Source organism: Arvicanthis niloticus, chromosome 4 (genome assembly GCF_011762505.2).
Source record: "Arvicanthis niloticus isolate mArvNil1 chromosome 4, mArvNil1.pat.X, whole genome shotgun sequence".
NCBI classification, from domain to species: domain Eukaryota; kingdom Metazoa; phylum Chordata; class Mammalia; order Rodentia; family Muridae; genus Arvicanthis; species Arvicanthis niloticus.
The window spans coordinates 40,405,583-40,418,262 of NC_047661.1; positions in this window are offsets into that span (position 1 = coordinate 40,405,583).

Genomic DNA, 12,680 nt, shown 5'->3' on the forward strand with positions numbered 1-12,680 from the left:
CTACTCCATGCAGAATCATGCCTGTTTGCAGGCTGCCATGCTTCCCACCATGATGTTAATAACTAAGACTCTAAACTGTAAGCCAGCCCCCATTAAACGTTTTCCTTTATAAGAGTTTCCATGGTAATGGTGTCTCTTATAGCAATAGAAACCCTAACAAAGACAATGGGTTTTAGATAAAATTATATTATAGATTCATAGGCAAGTATGAGAGTCAGAAAAATACATACATACATACATACATACATACACACATATATACATACATAGAGAGAAAGACACAGAGACACAGAGACAGAGACAGAAAAGAAAGATTTTCTTATCTAGCAGAAGGGCTCACAGGAAAGAGTTAAAGAGCTGCTAGTCTAGTGGGTTTTAAATGGGAAGGGCTATAAGCTGCTCAGTCCATTTGCATCATTAGGTGTCCAGGTGCCTCCTTTGGGTTTCTATCATACACCCAAGTGTAGTCTTTAAGAAGAAGTGATCATTTAGATAAAAATAATGACGTGGGAACCAGAACTCTCTGCTGGCATCCTGGTCTCTATCACCAGCTTTCTCAGAGCTACTGCTTCAGAATTCTTGCCCTATCTGACCAATTTATGTCTCCTGTTCTAATCAAAGAGATGCCTATTTCAGTATCTAGGAACAGATAAGACAAAGTGAGTCATATTTGTTGCAAATAATCTGCCTATTAATAAGTTTCTCTTGGTTGGCTACTAAAAAAGATAACAAAAAACATTTTCACCAAATGTTTGGAAGTTAGCAGTGCTAAATCTCGGTATTTGATGCACGTCAAATTTTAGGTTCTTAACTAGCAGTAATTTTGTTTTATTTTAGACATCCATTTATTTTATTATCTATTTTATTTTAGAAAGCCATTTGTTATCCATTTTATTTTAGACACATACACACATACACATGCATACACACACATACACATATACCACATAAGTGCATGCACAGGTACACACAAACACAGCAGGGGAATGGGAGATGTAATGTATGTCTGCATTCAGTTTGGATTGAAATATTTATTCCAAAGAGTTCAAATGTTCCTTATTAGTGACTTACATAAGCTGGTGCAGCTTTATCATAAAAACTGTTTCCAATGACTTCATGCTACATAGAAGAATTTTTATCCTCACCATTTTCTACCTACATACAAATTTAATATTATTTTCCTTTTTTGAATTTTATCTTTTTTATTGGATAGTTTATTTACATTTTAGATACCATCCCCTTTCTCCAATTCCCCTCCCTGGAAAACCCCTATCCCATGCCCCCTTTTCCTTTTCGCTTTTATACAATTTTTTTAAAATGTTAATCAAAGGCTTTATAAGTTTGGTAATGCTCAATCAGAAGTGTAACCCAATACCCAACCTAGATATATTAACTATCTTTGACTGGTAGAGACACGTGAACATCTGCCTCCATGTCTCCCCCTCTCTTTCTCTCTCTTTTTCTCTCTCATCACCTAGCTTCTCCTCTCCTTCTTCTCCTCCTCTCCTTACTCCTTCTCTTCCTCCTACCTTAGCTCTTCCTACATATCACCCTTCCTGTTAAAATAAAACTTATCTCTCAAAATACAATTAGAATGCTTTCCATCTTTGAAAGAATTGAACACTGTTGACTAATGATGCAGTCACTGAATTAGCCTTTGCTGCATTTGTGGTGTGCTAAGTCTGTCTGGGAAAGTCTTGAGCAGCTACACAGCATCAACTCTCAACTCCTCATCGTCTGTGAAGCTACACAAAGAGACTGGCTCTCTATGGTGGCCTTACACTGTGGGGGGGGTGGGGGAAGGGAATGGTGCAAACATTCTCCATGTTTCAAGCAAGCCAATTTATCATGCTTACTGAAGGTTACAGTTGATGGGGAAAATAATACAAGCTTCTTTTCATGTATAATAAAAAAATAAATTTGGAAGCTGATGACTTTTAAAATGCTAGATTTGATGAATACATTAAACTTTATACAATAGCGTATTTTAGTTGAACGCATAAAAGATTTCTGACTCATTACACTCAGAAGATTATCAGTTATCTTAGCCTAATATTGGCCATTTTGTAAGAGAATGAGTTGCAATGTTTACTTGATAGACAACGTGGTCTAACAGGCTAAAATCATGATGCCAAAAGTAAGACAGTAAGTATATTTTGGTTTAAGCAAAATTCTTCTAATTTATTTTAAAAAGTTAATTATTGGCCTGCCACATTTCATGTCTCTTTTCCCCTTCTATCAAAAATCCATTTTTCTCATATACTATATCCTCTTTACAGCTTACCATCTCTCTACTTCCTCTACTCTTCCCTCTCTTCCTATCCCCCTCCCTCTAAATCCACTCCCTTTCTGAGTTTCATTAGAAAATAACAGGCTTCTAAGAGAATTAATCAAACATAACAATCTATATAAAACTTATATGTTAAACAAAATACAAGTTATAACAAAATATAATAGGTTATAATATAAGATAATAAAATATAATAAGATAAAAACAAAAATCACCACATTGAAGTTAGATGGCACAAACCAACCGAAGGAAGAGTCCCAAGAGAAAGCAGAAGAAGCTGAGAGGCACTCATTTACACATTCAGGAGACACATAAACACACTAAACTGAAAGCTATAGTATGTACATTGAGGACCTCATCCAGACACATGAAGGCCTTGGGTGAAAGTCTGTTGTCAGAGCTTCTTAAGCACACCGAGGACTAAAGTGTCCCATTATATCTTCCTCTCCCGTCTTTAAAGAAAGAAAATGTTTTTCTAAGGAATCTCTGATTTGGGACACAGACCATACCTTAAATAACCTGTTCGTATCACGTTCAAAGTCTAAGATGGAAAATGATGCCTATATTCAGAAAGTAGATTTCTGCAGTGTGAACTGAAATAGCACAATGTTTTAACTCATCAAGCCAAGTTCATTGAATGTCTGTGCTGTGTTTGCACTGAAGGTAACCATTGCTTCCACCGTCAAGATTCCATGTGCTGTGAAGGGAATGACTGCAAATGATGGTGACAGCTTTGGTGCTCATTGAGCGGGAGATGGGAAACAACATTAGGTTTAGCTCCAGAAAGTAGTCTCCTAAGCAGATTGATTAAAATACTGCCTAGCCCTGCCATTCCTTTTTCCAGAAACACTTGTAAACAAAATCATCACGGCTCCCGTTTACAGTCAGGGTGCTTTTAGCAGAGCTGTTCTTCAGGCTAGAATAGTATTTCTCAACCTGAGAGTGACTAACCCTTTGGGGGTCACATATTAGATATTCTGAATATCAGATATGTATATTATGATTAAGACAGAAGCAAAGTTATAATTATAAGGTAGCAACAAAGTAATTTTGTGGTTCTGTGTCACCCAAACAGGGCATTAAGATATTAAATATTAAATATTGAATATTAAATCTAATAAAAATTTAAATATTAAAAATTGAAGCATTAGACAGGTTGGCTTTTCTTCCTGCTATGAGGTGTTTGCCAGCCAGAGGTTATGTGCACTCAGGTGGTGCTAAGCCTAAATAATTGTCAATATGTCCTAAAATAATACATATGGCTATTGATATCTGAAAAATATCAAAATCAATTCACACTTTCAGAAAATAAAAAGTCAAGCATGTCTGAGATGGATAACACAGGGCACGTGTTGCTCATGTGTCTGACAGCCACCTATTCCTGCTTAGTAAGAAAGAAATTTCACAGGCATCACATAGTCTTTGAATACATGATAAATGAAATTAAGAACGTTCTTTAATTTTTAGACCATTGAATTTTACTATAAGTAGTATGTTAGTTACTTTCTCATTGCTGTCACCAAAGTTTGCACTCCCACCAGCAATGAAGGAACCAATAACCAACATGAAATTGAATGGAAAGAAACTTTAAAGCAACCCCACTAAACTCAGGAACAACAAGGCTGTCTACTCTCTCCCTATCTCTTCAATATAGTATTTGAATTCCTAGCTAGAGCAATAAGCCAACTAAAGGAGATCAAGGGGATACAATTGGAAAGGAAGATGTCAAAGTATCACTATTCACTGATGATATGATAGTATATACAAATAACCCCAAAATTCTAAGAGGACAGCTGATAAACATCTTCAGCAAAGTATCTGGATACAGAATTGACTCAAAGAAATCAGTAGTTCTCCACGCAAATGAAAGAGCTGTATGACAAGAACTTCAAGTCTCTGAAGAAAGAGACTGAAGAAGAGACGAGAAGATGGAAAGATCTCCCATGCTCCTGAATCAATAGGATTAACATAGTGAAAATTGCTATCATACCAAATGCATTCTACAGATTCAATGCAATTCCCATCACAATTTCAACACAATTTGTAACAGCTCTCAAAAAAAAAAAAAAAAAAAAAAAAAAAAAAAAAAAAAAAACCAATTCTCAACTTCATACAGAAAACCAAAAGCCCCAGGATAGCTAAATCAATCCCAGACAATAAAAGAACTTCTGGAGGAATCATCATCCCTGACTTCAAGCTGTACTACAGAACAATAGTAATAAAAAATGATTGGTATAAAAACAGACAGGTTGATAAATAGAATACAATTTAAGATGGAGAAATAAACCCACATATCTACACTTACGAAAACTTGATTTTTTTTTTTTTACAAAGAAGTCAAAACCATACAATGGAAAATAGAGACCATCTTCAACAAATTGTGCTGGTCTAACTGGATGCCTGCATGTAAAAGAATGCAAATAAATCTATATTTATCACCCAGCACAAGTGGATCAAAGACCTCAATGTAAAACCAGATACACTAAATCTAATGGAACAGATAGTGGGGAATAGCCTTGAACTCATTGGTTCAAGAAACAACGTGCTGAACAGAATACCCATAGCTCAGGCACTAAGAACAATAAGTATTAAGTGAGTCCTCATGATACTGTGAAGCTTTTATAAAGCAAAGGACACCCTCAATAGGCCAAAACAACAGCCTACATATTGGGAACAAATCTTCACCAACCCTAGGTCTAAGAGAGGGCTAATATCCAAAACTTACAAAGAACTTAAGAAGTTAGACACCAACAACCCAAATAACCCAATTAAAACATGGGGAATTGAGCTAAGAGGAGAATTCTCAACAGAGGAATCTCTAATGGCCAAGAAACAAGGAAATGTTCAGTGTTCTTAGTTATTAGGGAAATACAAATCAAAACAACACTGAGATTCTACCTTATACCCTTCAGAATGGCTAAAATCAAAAATTCAAGGGACAGCAAATACTGGCGAGGATGTGAATTTGGGGGAAGGTTTTTATTTTGGGCGTACATTTGAAACTTCCAGGCACATGAAACTACAACTTAGGTGTTGTGGTTAGGACAGGGGAGTCCCAAAACCAAAAGCAAACACATAAAGATCTCACCCTCAGGAATAGGCACTAGGCTGTTGACAGGAGTACTTATCTGGAGTCCTTGACCTGTGAAATGTGGAACCAAGTCTCTTGACTCCCTGAAGCTTACAAGATTTACTTTTAACTTTGTGAAAAAAATAAAATAAAATACTTAGATATGGGGCTGGAGAGATGGCTCAGCGGTTAAGAGAACTGGCTGCTCTTCCAGAGGTCATGAGTTCAATTCCCAGCAGCCACATGGAGGCTCACAACCATCTGTAATGAGATCCAATGCTCTCTTCTGGTGTGTCAGCAACAGTGTGTTCATATACATAAAATAAATAAATAAATCTTTAAAAACATTTAGATATATTAGCATTACTATTGTACTGAAATCCACATTGTAGAAGAACAGTAGACTCACACAATTAAGTCATAGTAAAAGCTTGGAGACCCCCAAAATAATTTTGGGTTAAAAGCATTAACACTCTTTCCTCTGTCCAGAGGGCTGGCTATATAGATTGGACAGAAATGATTTTAGTACAATGAAAATCACATTTTGTCTGTATTTAGAAGACAACCAAAGGAAACTTAAAATTTTGAGCTTGTGATTATGATTTTAGTGGCAGCGGTTTTCTAGAGCTAGAGGAATTGTTTAACAAGAATCTATTGATTAATGTTAAAATTGGGATCTGTAGAAGTTTCTTATTTAACAGTAGCATAGAAAGATAGAAATCTGAAAGATTTTCATTACCTTAAATCACTTCCTTAGACCTTTAAAATTTGCATTTACTACCTTAACATTTTTAGACCCTTACAACTTACTTTAGCTTTAAACCCTTTTTGTTTTCTTTTATTAATATTTAAGTCAATATTTATTATAATTACAGTTTTGATAAATACAAAGAAGAAAAACTTTTTTATTTTTTAATGTTTGAATTTTTATTATTATTCTGTACCTTTCTTTTTCTTTTTCTTTTTTTGTTTTCTTTTTTGGACAGGAAAGAATTTTTTCATCTTATATATTATAGTACATTATGGATGGTAGAACAGGAAATCAAACATGAACTTGGAAGCAGGCACTGAAGAAGAGGTCATGAAAGGAATAGGATTACCATCTTGTGCAGATTGATTTCTTATTCCAGCTGCTGAGGGATGGCACTTGCAATTGTAAACCATCAGCCAAAAAATACTCAATGATTTTTTTGCCTACTAGACAATCTGATGGAGACATTTTCTCAAGTGAAGTTTTCTTTTTCAGTTTGATTCCTGTTAGACTATAAAAAAGATAGAAAAGATAGATAAAAAAGAAAGCAAGAAAGGAAGGAAGGAAGGAAGGAAGGAAGGAAGGAAGGAAGGAAGGAAGGAAGGAAGGAAGGAAGGAAGGAACTTTTCTCAAAGAAGCAGCTCCTGGTTTTGTTGATTCTTTCTATAGTTCTTTTTGTTTCTACTTGGTTGATTTCAGCTCTGAGTTTGATTATTTTCTGCCTTCTATTCCTCTTTGGTGAATTTGCTTCTTTTTCTTCTAGAGTTTTCAGGTGTGCTGTTAAGCTGATAGTGTATGCTCTCTCCAGTTTCTTTTTGGAGCCACTCAGAGCTATAAGTTTTCCTCTTAGCACTGCTTTCATTGTATCCCATAAGTTTAGGTATGTTATGCCTTCATTTTTATTAAATTCTAAAAAGTCTTTAATTTCTTTATTTCTTCTTTGACCAAGTTATCATTGAGTAGGGCATTGTTCAGCTTCCATATGTATGTGGGCTTTCTTTTGTTTTTGTTGTTATTGAAGACCAGCCTTAGTCCGTGGTGATCTGAGAGGTTGCATGGGATTATTTCAATCTACTTATATCAGTTGAGAATGGTTTTGTGACCTATTAGATGGTCAATTTTGGAGAAGGTATTATGAGGTACTGAGGAGAAGAAGATATATTCTTTTGTTTTAGGATAAAATGTTCTATAGATAGCTGTTAAAAACCATTTGGTCCATCACTTCTGTTAGCTTTACTGTGTCTCTGTTTAGTTTCTGTTTCCATGGTCTGTCCATTGATGAGAGTGGGGTGTTGAAGTCTCCCACTATTCTTGTGTGCAGTGCAATGTGTGCTTTGAGCTTTCATTTTCTATTTAGTCATTTACCATGAGACACTGAAGGTTGATTACTGAAGGCAGTCATTGCAAAACAATCTCCTTTAAATAAAGGAATAGTAAAAGGTTATATTGAAATGTGTTTTGTGAAATTAACTTTATCAGAGTGAAGTCTGTCAGCAAGGTAAACTATTTGTGTCTGACTTTCTCCTCAGAAGCCCTACTAGCTCTAGAAGCATCCAGCCCTGGTTTTTACATATGGAATGAACTGAATAAGGAGATGCAGCCTTGAGGGAGCAGATGGGTTTCTGCAACTGACAAAGATACAGACAGTTAGCATCAATGTCGTCAGAGACATGAGACAGATAAATAACAGCAAGAAATATAATACAAATAAGCCCTATGTATTGATTAAAATGACAGAGACTTACTGCTACCTGAGAAGTAGACTCCTATGGTCTCAATGCCTTCACTGGGGACTGTGGTTGGACTTCTGCTGTCATAGAGAACAGAATTAAATCTTCAGCTACCACACAGAGCAGCATTGTCCTTGGACTGCCAGACCCAAAAGGTCTGAGAGACTTTCCTATGGTGCAGGAACTTGGGAAAATTGGCCTACCTTTACTTAGGAAAAGTAGGGCAGTCAACCCAAAAGTTTTCACACTTTGTGCAGAGCCCTGGTGGCATGTGAGGCATGGGGCAGTTTTTCCCAGTGTTTAGCATTAACACAGTTTAGATGGCATAGTCTGTGCCCTATCTTTCTTCTTTGGAGATCTTAAGAACTGGCATTTCTATCGTGGTAAGCTTTTTCATTAAACATTTTAAATGCCATATTCAGCAGATCTCTGAAGCATTTGAGGACCATAATCTATTTTTTTCTTTAAAATTTTTATTTTTTAATAATTTTTATTAATCACTTTATTCATTTGCATTTGAAATGATATCCCCCTTCCTGGTTTACCCTCCACAAACTCCTCCATTCCATCCCTCCTTTTCCCCCCTCTCCTTTGCCTCTGTGAGGGTGCTCATCCACCTACCCACCCACTCCCACCTCACCCTATGCTGGGCCATCAACCCTCCACAGGACCAAGGGCCTCCCCTCCCACTGATGCCCGATAAAGGTATCCTCTGCTACATATGTATCTGGAGCCATAGATCCCTCCATGAATATTCTTTGGTTCGTGGTTTAGTCCCTGGGATCTCAGGGTGGTCCAGTTAGTTGATATTGTTCTTCCTATGAGGTTGTAGTCCCCTTTAGCTCCTTCAGTTCTTCCCCTAGCTCTTCCATTGGGGTCCCCAGGCTCAGTCCAATGGTTGACTGTGAGTATCTGCATCTATATTAGTCAGATGCTGGCAGAACCTCTCAGGGAACAGCCATACCAGGTTCCCATCAGCAAGCACATTTTGCCATCAGCAATAGTGTGGGGATTTGGTGTGTGCAGATGGGATGGATCCCTAGGTGGTGCGGTCCATAATCTATTAAGTATATCTGAGCTAAACAAACTATTTGTTTTTTAGTTACTGTCTTTAGGCTTAACCTTGAAAGCATATACAGGAAGCTAAATAAAACCTGTCATTAAATGAATTGCACAACAGTTTATAAGTTAGTAGCTTTTATAAGATTATGATTTTACAACTTTATTCCTGTTAACTTTAAGCCTTAAAATTTTGGCTTTAAGATTTAGTTGACGATACTTTAGCAATAAAATAAAACTTTAAACCATAAATGTAGTTCACAGAGAAACTTGGAACTTACTAGACCATAAATACAGTCTACAAAGAGAGACTGGAAACCTTACTTTTAAAATTCTTTTTATAGCCATTATTACAAAATATTACAGTTTTTATATGACTCAGTTTACTCAAATATCTAAAACTTAACAAAGTTAGCAAAGAGGGTAGACATATATCTTCAAGTCAGTACTGTTAAACTGAGTAGACCTTAAGAATTTATAAACCTTACATATATGTATATATATATATTGTTCCTTGTACAAATTTTCTACAAAACTACTGTTTAACACAGTTGGCAAAGATATAAGTAGTTAGATGTAAATCTTAAAGTCAGCTTTTATTAATCTGAGTAGGCCTTTATAATTTTAGGAATTTATTATATAAAATCCATATTTATCTAAAATATTTTGGAGACCTGATATTTAATCTGAAAAGAGATATAACAATAAGTGTACAGCTTTAAGACTAAGAAGTTTTATAATTTCTGCTTTATACCATGTGGTAATCTTAATCAAGATGGTGAATTTACACTGTGAATACTCTTTAAACTGATTAAACATGGCTGCCAACCATGTGGTTGCCATATAAAAATATCTATTTTTTAGCAGATCTACTTTTGAAACAAGAGTTGAATCCAAGTTATATATATTTTAAACAAGAGTCAAATCATAGGTATAGTATGTTATAGGAAATTAACATTACTTTATGTGTATAGATTTTTAAGTATCAACCTTTTATTACAAGTTTTAAGCTAACTTTTGTTACCGATTTTCTAACAATACCCAATGAACTTACAAATCCTGAGATAATTTATAGCATAGTTTTAAGAGATTTTTTTGTGAGTAGGAAACTTGTGGAGATAAAGGGTTTTGGGTTTTGTTGCTGTTGTTTTGTTTTTTGAGGGGAAAGTAGAAAAACTTTAGATAAGAGACTTTTCAAAGTGTAAAGTTGGGAAAACTTAGATATAAGAGATTTGGGGTTTATTGTTGGATATGAGGGAGAGTATGGCCAGACACATCTTGAAGGTGTCAGACTAAACATGCCCAGCATAACAAACTGGGCCATGAGGGGAGTAGGGAGAGAAAAAGAGGAAAGAAGGGACAAAGAGATCAAAAGAGAGTCGGGAACAGAGACAGCCAGGATCCAAGAGGCCAAGAGACGACATAGCCAAAATGGCCGTCTGAGGTTATATAGGAGAGAGAAGCTGGTGTAAGGGAAACCAAAGGCCAGCCCCTAGGAGGGAGAAGGTTAGGGAAGGGTTGGGGTAAAAAGTGCTAGAAGGAGGCACAGCTACTGGGTGAGACTTGTCCTAGGTTTGTTTCACTGAGACCTAATACTAATTTTAATTCAAGACTTATGTTAATTTCCAAATGCTATCTCCTTCAGCAAAAGCTTTCTGTCTTGTGCAAACACTATTATCTTTATACACACTAAAAAGGTGCCTATAGTACAAAATAGCTGGATATAATCAAACCATCAAATTTAAGTTTGCCTCATCTTTATTTTCCAGGTTTGTGGTATCACAGCCATATAAAATTTGACTTCATTCTTTTTCTATTGTACCAATATACTGGTTTGTTGTAACCTATTAAGTCCGAAACAAAGTAATTGGTAATCTTTTAAGCATGTGTTTTATGCTAACATAAATACCTTCAAATTGTGACTGAAAGCTCCCTCTTGCAACCTGCTTCACTCATAGGTTTCAATAGGCACTTTAAAGATAATCAGGAGAAGAGAAAGGGGACAGAGAGTAGTCACTGGATAAGGTCATTGGCTACCAAGACTTACTACTAGATTTTGTCAGATGTGTTTGCAAGGTTCTGAGACACTTCAGTCTGGCTAAGATTTCACAGAAGGCTCTTACTGGCAACATCTTGTACTATGACAGGAGTGACTATGAATAGTTTGCTCATCTTTATGAAAGATGCAGTCTGAGTATTTTTCAACTTATGTAATTGCCTTGGCTTTCAGAAGTTTTCCAAGTCAGTGAGTGTAGTGGTCTGAATAAGAATGCCCCCCCCCCCAATAGACTCATGTGTTTGAATGCTTGATCATAGGGAATGACACTATTAGGAGGTATGGCCTTATTGGAGTAGGTTTGGGCTTGTTAGAGAAAGTGGGTCATGGGACAGATTTTGAGGTCTAAGAAGCTCAAGTCTGGCCAATGTGCCACCCACCATAATTATAAAAAACTAAACCTCTGAAAGTGTAAGCCAGCCCCAATTAAATAGTTTTCTTCACTAGAGTCGCTGTGGTCATGGTGTCTCTATACAGTGATAAATACGCTAAGACAGTGAGGTGTGTAACCCTCAGCCAGAGCTTCCTTTAGAATGATCATCATAAATTAGCATATATCAAGCATCTTCTAATGGGTCACAAGCTGTATAAGAGGTTTTCACAAGAATTAAAAAAAAAAAAAAGTCCCAAGCTAATTCTTTAAATGACATTAAAGCAAGAGCATTATTAAATCTATTTTACCTGACAGTAAATAAAATAGAGCTAAAAAAAAAAAAATGTTAAACGTACCCAAGAAGTATGTTAAGCCTATGACTTTCATAGCATGTTCACACTGAATATATTTCTACACACTAATCTCTTCTTTATCATTATAAGTAGGTCTCAAATAAGGAAGTTCTACATGTATTGTAGTGGCTGCCTATAATATTATTTTGAAGGCCTCTGGCTTTAGTAAGAATACACAGAAATAAGAGATTACCAGCTGTGAAGTTCATCAAATAGTGAAAAGTAAAATTGAACAATTTCCTTGGTTTTGGTGATCCCATTAGTGAAAATGCCTAATGAATTCTCTCCAGAGAACTAAATAATTTATTTAATTTTCTTTCTTAAAACTTATTTTAGTGGCTGGGAATATGGCCCATCTGTTAAAAAATACATTCTGCGCTTGCAGAGGACCTGAGTTTGATTACCAGCATCTACATCCAGCACCTCACAAGTGCCTATAACTCTAGCTCCAGAGGATTTGATTTAACAATTCTGGCCTCCATGGGCACCTGTACTGGTAGATACCTGCATTCACATACATATACTCCCTCCCCCAACACACCTAAAATTATAATAAAATTTTAAAAATATTTTACATCGTCTCTGAGAAAAGAAATGTGCTTGTGAATAACATGCTTGAAGCTACTTACCTCTACTAAGCTCCTAAAATTTTTTTCCCAAATTTTTTCTGAGGTAGGATGTTCTTGCTGGCCTCTAGTCACTGAGAGGAGTCACTGAGATTCTGGGCTAATTGGATGCTTCTGGTCTCAGCTTCCTGCTCTCAACAGAAGATGAGGAAATCTGCAAGATGCCTGCTTGCCAGGGACTTGATGATTCAGAGGGAAACGCTCCATCTAACTTAAGCTTTGTGTGCAGCCTCTGAGTTGACTTGTGGTCAGAGATGTTGTGTAATTCTGGAACTAATTCTACAGGAGATGAGAAATGGGGGGAAAAAAAGAATCATCTGAACTTACTTTACCAAAACCTTACAGCAGAAGAGGCTAATGTTTAAAAAAAAA